Source organism: Haliotis rufescens, unplaced genomic scaffold (genome assembly GCF_023055435.1).
Source record: "Haliotis rufescens isolate VD_foot unplaced genomic scaffold, xgHalRufe1.0.p SCAF_25, whole genome shotgun sequence".
NCBI classification, from domain to species: Eukaryota; Metazoa; Mollusca; class Gastropoda; order Lepetellida; family Haliotidae; genus Haliotis; species Haliotis rufescens.
Window position 1 is genome coordinate 8,085,921 of NW_025963946.1, and position 8,852 is coordinate 8,094,772.

Consider the following 8,852-nt stretch of genomic DNA (forward strand, 5'->3'; position numbering starts at 1 on the left):
AAAAGGGCGAAGCGGACTAGACGAGGCAGGTAAATATGTCCTCAATAGCTCCTTCTGGACTCGATACAGATTCCATGAGAGGGGTGACTGTCACATTTATACCCGAGTCCACTGTTTGTTCAGGTGAAAAGGGCGAAGCGGACTAGACGAGGCAGGTAAATATGTCCTCAATAGCTCCTTCTGGACTCGATACAGATTCCATGAGAGGGGTGACTGTCACATTTATACCCGAGTCCACTGTTTGTTCAGGTGAAAAGGGCGAAGCGGACTAGACGAGGCAGGTAAATAAGTCCTCAATAGCTCCTTCTGGACTCGATACAGATTCCATGAGAGGGGTGACTGTCACATTTATACCCGAGTCCACTGTTTGTTCAGGTGAAAAGGGCGAAGCGGACTAGACGAGGCAGGTAAATATGTCCTCAATAGCTCCTTCTGGACTCGATACAGATTCCATGAGAGGGGTGACTGTCACATTTATACCCGAGTCCACTGTTTGTTCAGGTGAAAAGGGCGAAGCGGACTAGACGAGGCAGGTAAATATGTCCTCAATAGCTCCTTCTGGACTCGATACAGATTCCATGAGAGGGGTGACTGTCACATTTATACCCGAGTCCACTGTTTGTTCAGGTGAAAAGGGCGAAGCGGACTAGACGAGGCAGGTAAATATGTCCTCAATAGCTCCTTCTGGACTCGATACAGATTCCATGAGAGGGGTGACTGTCACATTTATACCCGAGTCCACTGTTTGTTCAGGTGAAAAGGGCGAAGCGGACTAGACGAGGCAGGTAAATATGTCCTCAATAGCTCCTTCTGGACTCGATACAGATTCCATGAGAGGGGTGACTGTCACATTTATACCCGAGTCCACTGTTTGTTCAGGTGAAAAGGGCGAAGCGGACTAGACGAGGCAGGTAAATAAGTCCTCAATAGCTCCTTCTGGACTCGATACAGATTCCATGAGAGGGGTGACTGTCACATTTATACCCGAGTCCACTGTTTGTTCAGGTGAAAAGGGCGAAGCGGACTAGACGAGGCAGGTAAATATGTCCTCAATAGCTCCTTCTGGACTCGATACAGATTCCATGAGAGGGGTGACTGTCACATTTATACCCGAGTCCACTGTTTGTTCAGGTGAAAAGGGCGAAGCGGACTAGACGAGGCAGGTAAATATGTCCTCAATAGCTCCTTCTGGACTCGATACAGATTCCATGAGAGGGGTGACTGTCACATTTATACCCGAGTCCACTGTTTGTTCAGGTGAAAAGGGCGAAGCGGACTAGACGAGGCAGGTAAATAAGTCCTCAATAGCTCCTTCTGGACTCGATACAGATTCCATGAGAGGGGTGACTGTCACATTTATACCCGAGTCCACTGTTTGTTCAGGTGAAAAGGGCGAAGCGGACTAGACGAGGCAGGTAAATATGTCCTCAATAGCTCCTTCTGGACTCGATACAGATTCCATGAGGGGGGTGACTGTCACATTTATACCCGAGTCCACTGTTTGTTCAGGTGAAAAGGGCGAAGCGGACTAGACGAGGCAGGTAAATATGTCCTCAATAGCTCCTTCTGGACTCGATACAGATTCCATGAGAGGGGTGACTGTCACATTTATACCCGAGTCCACTGTTTGTTCAGGTGAAAAGGGCGAAGCGGACTAGACGAGGCAGGTAAATAAGTCCTCAATAGCTCCTTCTGGACTCGATACAGATTCCATGAGAGGGGTGACTGTCACATTTATACCCGAGTCCACTGTTTGTTCAGGTGAAAAGGGGCACTCGTGAAGAGCAACCTCCTCGTGGTGAGTGCTGGGTAACGCTAATCGCTCTTCCCCCGTGTGGAACCGGGGTAGAATATTTCCACAGCACCCCATTGCTGGTCGTAAGAGGCGACCAAAGTGGGCAGCCCGTTTGCCGTGGGTTGCGTCCCTGTGTCGGCGGAGGACGGGAGTCTGGTAGTTGAGGGCACTGGTTCCTGGAACTGTGTTCCTTTGCCCAACACACTACTTCGACCCTTACTTCGCCTAGACGGGTGGTAAGATGGGCCCGGTCTTATCAATCGGCTGGTCATGCCAGGCCCTGTGCGTAATATTGTATATGCACTCCTGTGTTGTATTATAATGTATATTTTGGACTTGGCCAAGCATACTTTGTATGAATTACCAATTTTTGATGGAATAAATTGCCTAGAGTCTTACGCCAGAAGGCGGTGGCTCATGGGCCAATCTGGTACTTTCGACCTCTGAGTTCTGTATGTCTTAAATTTCTTGTCATGGGCCGGACCAGCCTGGCATTTTATTTGTTAGACAAATGCAGCTATTCATGTTGTTCTTACTGGAGTATACCACCTCTGTATCCCTGATGTTTGCATGTTGGAGATCCGGTGCAGGAAAACATCGCTCTTTGTAGCACTCCATGGTGGGTGGGGAGCAGGGGTGTTGAAACTTTTTTCTCTCATTATGGATACCCCACATAACACTGGTTCTCGTAGCAAAAACAAGAGAAGACATGTTGACGTAGATAATATTTCATCTTCTGATGGGCACTCGTGAAGAGCAACCTCCTCGTGGTGAGTGCTGGGTAACGCTAATAGCTCTTCCCCCGTGTGGAACCGGGGTAGAATATTTCCACAGCACCCCATTGCTGGTCGTAAGAGGCGACCAAAGTGGGCAGCCCGTTTGCCGTGGGTTGCGTCCCTGTGTCGGCGGAGGACGGGAGTCTGGTAGTTGAGGGCACTGGTTCCTGGATGATGTTCCTTTGCCCAACACACTACTTCGACCCTTACTTCGCCTAGACGGGTGGTAAGATGGGCCCGGTCTTATCAATCGGCTGGTCATGCCAGGCCCTGTGCGTAATATTGTATATGCACTCCTGTGTTGTATTACAATGTATATTTTGGACTTGGCCAAGCATACTTTGTATGAATTACCAATTTTTGATGGAATAAATTGCCTAGAGTCTTACGCCAGAAGGCGGTGGCTCATGGGCCAATCTGGTACTTTCGACCTCTGAGTTCTGTATGTCTTCAATTTCTTGCCATGGGCCGAACCAGCCTGACATTTTATTTGATAGACAAATACAGCTATTCATGTTGTTCTTACTGGAGTATACCACCTCTGTATCCCTGATGTTTGCATGTTGGAGATCCGGTGCAGGAAAACATCGCTCTTTGTAGCACTCCATGGTGGGTGGGGAGCAGGGGTGCTGAATCATTTACTTTCACCATGGCAACCAATCACTCTGGTTCAAACCGCAACGAAAAGAAAAGACGTTTTGAAGCTGAGACTTTCTCATCTGATGCTGCTTCTGTTCAACAAAATTCAAATTGGTCACGATTTCTTGTAGTTGAATCTGGAACTGAACACCCTTTAAAAATGAATCCCTTTGCAATTTGCAAAGCCATTGAAGGTATTTGCGGAGAGGTAAAAAATGTTTCACGGCTCCGGGGCGGCTCTCTTTTGGTGGAGTGTGCACGGAGACAGCAAGCTATCAATCTTTTGAATTGTACAATGTTTGCAAACACTGCAGTAGCTGTCTCTGAGCACAGAACGCTAAATTCAAGTCGAGGTATCATCCGCGACAGAGCCCGTTGTCTGGCTGAGATGTCAGAGGACGAAATACTTCTTGAATTAAAGGAACAACATGTCACGTCAGTGAAACGTTTCTCAAGAAAAGATGGTGAGACCTTCGTTCCTACAAACACATATTTTTTTACCCTCTCCCTTTCAACCATACCCCAATCAATAAAGGCAGGCTATTTCAACATCGGAGTGGAGGTGTATGTCCCCAATCCACTCCGATGTTATAAATGTCAGAAGTTTGGACATGGGTCCAAGACATGCAATCGATCGTCTGTTTGTTGCCGCTGTGGTGGCAATCACGACGGTTCTGATTGTACAGCTGAACTTAAATGTGTTAATTGTAATGGCCGACATGTTGCATCTTCCAAATCCTGTCCACTGTGGAAACTTGAAAAGGATATTTTGACTGTCAAATGTCAAAATAATTTGCCTTATCTAGATGCTAAAAAACTTGTTGCCAGCCGGTCTCCTCCATCAACACAAACCTATGCTGCAGCTGTCTCTCGCCCTTCCACAACTAGATCCATAGAATGTCAAACAGATTTGACATGGACAAATTCTGAACATCCAATGCCTATTACGACAACATCTGAAAGCCAGACACCTCAGTTAGCTAATACAGCATGTGCCCCTTCTCCACCATCTAAGATTATGAGTGAAACTTTGACTCAATCTTTAGCAGCTCCAGAAATGTCAGCTACTGTACAAACATCAGCTGACCCGTCAAGAAAACAAAAGAAAAAACAAAACAGGAAAATTACAACAAAGATCCCGACTCCTACTGAAACATCTGTAGATGTTCACAACTTCTTTGATCCTTTAGAGATGGATGTTACTCCATCCTCACATCACAACAACAGTTGTGACTCCTCTTCACATTCACGTGAGCGATCTCCTGTGGAACCGCCATGAATCATTTAAATGTACTTCAATGGAATTGCAGAGGGCTTCGGCACAATTTTAACGAACTACAGTTATTAACAACTGATTTTATTCCATCAGCAATTTGTTTACAAGAGACGTACTTAAAAAATACTGATAAATTTGATTTAAGGAAGTATAGTTCCTATCATTCTTTTTCTCCTCCGGGAGATAAAGCTACTGGAGGTACTTCTATGTTGGTGCGGCAGGGCGTTGTTCACAGTCCTGTTCCGCTTGACACGAATTTGCAAGCAGTTGCAGTTAGACTTACACTGCATATTGCCTTCACACTTTGCTCCTTATACATTCCTCCATCTTCAAATCTTCAGCGTAATGATCTACAAAAACTATACGACCAGCTCCCCAAGCCCTGTGTCATCATGGGTGATCTAAATGGGCATAATCCTTTATGGGGAAGTTCAACCATTAATCAAAAGGGAAAAGTGATCGAGGATTTTGTTTCCGATAATGATCTTTGCATCTTTAACGATGACTCGGACACCTACTTACACCCTGCAACTGGTACGTATTCATCATTAGATCTGTCTTTGACGGATTCAGTTTTGTTGAATGAATTCTCATGGTCCGTCCATGATGACCTATGTGGGAGTGACCATTTCCCCACGGTGCTTAAACCCATTCATCCCGTTGATGATCCACCTTCACCTCGATGGAATTTTGTGAAGGCTGATTGGCTTTTATTTCAATCTTTATGCAAAGATAAATTACAACCTACGTCTTTTCAGAATGTTATTGACCCCATTCAGTTGTTCTCAGATCAACTGAATGAAATTGCTGATGAATCAATACCTAAGTCCTCTATCAACCCACGTGTTCGTAAACCGTGGTTTGATGCTAATTGCAAACAAGCTAGGAAATGTCGTAAGAAGGCTGAGAAGTACTTCCGTAAACATCCCACTGTCCATAATTTAAATATTGTAAAAATTTCAAATGCCAAGGCAAGACGTCTATTTAAGCAAAATAAACGTCAATCCTGGCGGACTTATGTCTCAAAAATTAACTCTCGTACCCCTATGTCCAAGGTATGGAACATGATTAAAAAGATCAAAGGCAAGGGATCAAATTCTACAGTTAACCATCTGAAGGATGGCGATACTTTGTTAACTGATAAATCTGCCATTGCCAATAGCATTGGTGAAACTTTATCTCATCATTCTTCTTCATCTAATTACGCTCCTGAATTTCAAAAATATCAGCTTCAACAGGAAAAGAAAAAAGTAAATTTTACATCTGATAATGGTGAAGATTACAATGAGGTATTTTCACTACATGAGCTATATACTGGCTTAGGGCAAGCTCATGATACAGCAGCAGGCGCTGATAATATTCATTATCAGCTACTGAAACACTTGCCCGAATCATGCCTTGAAACTATGTTAAATATATTCGATGATATTTGGACATCTGGGATGTTTCCAGCTTCATGGCATAAAGCCATTGTTATCCCCATTCCCAAACCTGGGCGGGATCATTCTGATCCATCAAATTACCGACCTATCTCTTTAACTAGCTGTGTTTGTAAAACGATGGAACGCATGGTAAATAATCGATTAGTGTGGTACTTGGAAACAAATAATCTTCTTACCAATATACAATGCGGTTTCCGTAAAAACAGAAGTACTATCGATCATTTAGTGCGTTTAGAATCGTTCATTAAAAATTCCATTGTAAATAGACAACATGCTGTATCGATCTTTTTCGATTTAGAAAAAGCATACGATACAACATGGAAACATGGTATTTTAAAAGATCTTCATGATTTTGGATTAAGAGGCCGTTTGCCTCATTTCATATCACAGTTTTTAACAGACAGGCAATTTCAAGTCCGAGTGGGTACAACCCTGTCTGATCATTATAATCAGGATCAGGGTGTCCCACAAGGCAGTATTTTGTCTGTCACTTTATTCAGTATAAAAATTAACAGTTTGTCAAAAGTTTTAAATGATTCAGTTGATGGATCACTTTTTGTGGATGATTTTAATCTATCTTGTCGCGGTAAAAATATGCACACAATTGAAAGGCAATTACAATTATGTCTTAATAAAATTCACAAATGGTGTTTAGAAAACGGGTTTAAATTTTCCAAATCAAAAACTAATTGTATACATTTCTGCAGAAAATATAAGCCACATAAGGACCCTGAACTGTTTCTGAATGACACTCCTATCAAAGTTGTTAAGGAGGCCAAGTTCTTGGGACTTATTTTTGATCACCACTTAACTTTCCTTCCACATATAAAATACCTAAAAGCTAAATGCCTGAAGGCACTCGATCTATTGAAAGTTGTTTCCAATTCAAAGTGGGGAGGGGATCAAACAACCCTCTTACACTTGTACAGGTCACTAATTCGTTCCAAACTTGATTATGGCTCCATCATCTATGGTGGAGCCTGCAAAAGTAATTTACAAAAACTAGATACGATACATCATCAGGGTCTGAGGCTTTGTCTTGGAGCCTTCAGAACGTCTCCCATTCACAGTCTCTATATAGAAGCAGATGAGCCTTCTCTTAAACAACGCCGACTAAAATTATCTCTACAATACATCACTAAATTATATTCTAATCCGTCAAATCCAGCTTTTGAATGTATATTCCATCCTCTCTACGAAGATCTTTACAATAAGAAATCGGCACTCCATCCACCACTCGGAATTAGAATAAAATCTGCAATATCAGCTTCAAATATTAAACTCCAAGATATAGCTCCTACTCAACTTTTCTCCTCTCCTCCTTGGCAAATGGTAAAGCCAGAGGTAGACCTGACATTAACCAAACTTAAGAAATCAGATACTAACCAATTAATATACCAACAAGAATACCACCAACTTAGAAACAATTATGACACTTATAAATCTATATTTACCGATGGATCCAAGGATGGTGGCACAGTTGCTAGTGCCACTGTCATTGGATCCAGAACAATCTCTTCCCGTTTACCTGATAACAGTTCCATATTCACTGCAGAAGCAAACGCCATTTTTACAGCACTTAAATATATCAGTAATCAATCTAAACATAAACAATTCATACTGTTTTCAGATTCTCTTTCATGTCTTCAGGCAATTAAAAATATGTCTTCAAAACATCCACTTTTAATCCAAATTCTTGAGTTATTTAATGATCTTGCTACTGGCCAATATGACATCGTCTTTTGTTGGTTACCAAGCCATGTTGGTATTAAAGGTAACACAATGGCCGATGCTGCTGCAAAAGCAGCCCTCAACAAATCTGTGACACCACTTCTGATCCCATACACTGATTTTAAACCCATGATTCGATCTTACATCCGAGATCTTATGCAACAGAAGTGGGACGCCCAAGTAGGTATCAATAAATTACATGAAATTAAACCAAATATCGGTTACACCTACTTGGGCTGTCAGTCCAGATTTGAAGAGGTCATTATGCGACGATGTCGTATTGGCCACAGCAGATATACGCACGAATATTTATTACAAGGTGAGGATCCTCCGTTTTGTATCCCTTGTGATGAAAGAATCACGGTCAAGCATGTCCTGCTTGACTGTGTTGATTTTTCCATCACAAGGGATAAATATTTCAATGTAAAAACAATTAAGGACCTTTTTAATGATGTTAATTCTCGTTTAATATTATGTTTTTTAAAGGAAATAGAGCTTTTTCATAAATTTTGATGTGTTCCATGTATTGTTTTACAAATTGGTAGTGCGAAATTCATAACTTAGATTGTTAGTGGCTGTACCCTTGAGGGGGGTTGAAGTAGCGTAAAATTATTGTCCCCCTAAGAGGGTATGTAAGTCCCAAATCATTCGAAGTATTTTTCTGCACACTAGGCTTTTAAACGTAGTATCTTCGTTATTTTAATCTAAGGCTTAACTGGTACACTGTCGCCAGTGACTGAAGGGATGATATAAATCCTGCCGGGGTCCATGCAGGAAGCAAAAGTACTGTAAGTCCCCATGGTCCCCAGTATGGTGATCTCCCTTCAGTTGCTGACGATTTCTAGCCCATTTTTAAATTGTGATGTTCATTAATGCTTACTGCGTTTTAATATTCTCAACTAGTTTTAAATCAAGTCTGTGATATTCTAGTTATTCTACTGTCCTTCGTTGACAGCTTTTTATTCAGTTTAAATATATGTATCATAAATGTATCATAAATGTACTTTCTCGTCACGATATGGCTGAAATATTGCCCATGTGACGTTAAATAATAACTCACTCACTCACTTTATGGGGAAGTTCAACCATTAATCAAAAGGGAAAAGTGATCGAGGATTTTGTTTCCGATAATGATCTTTGCATCTTTAACGATGACTCGGACACCTACTTACACCCTGCAACTGGTACGTATT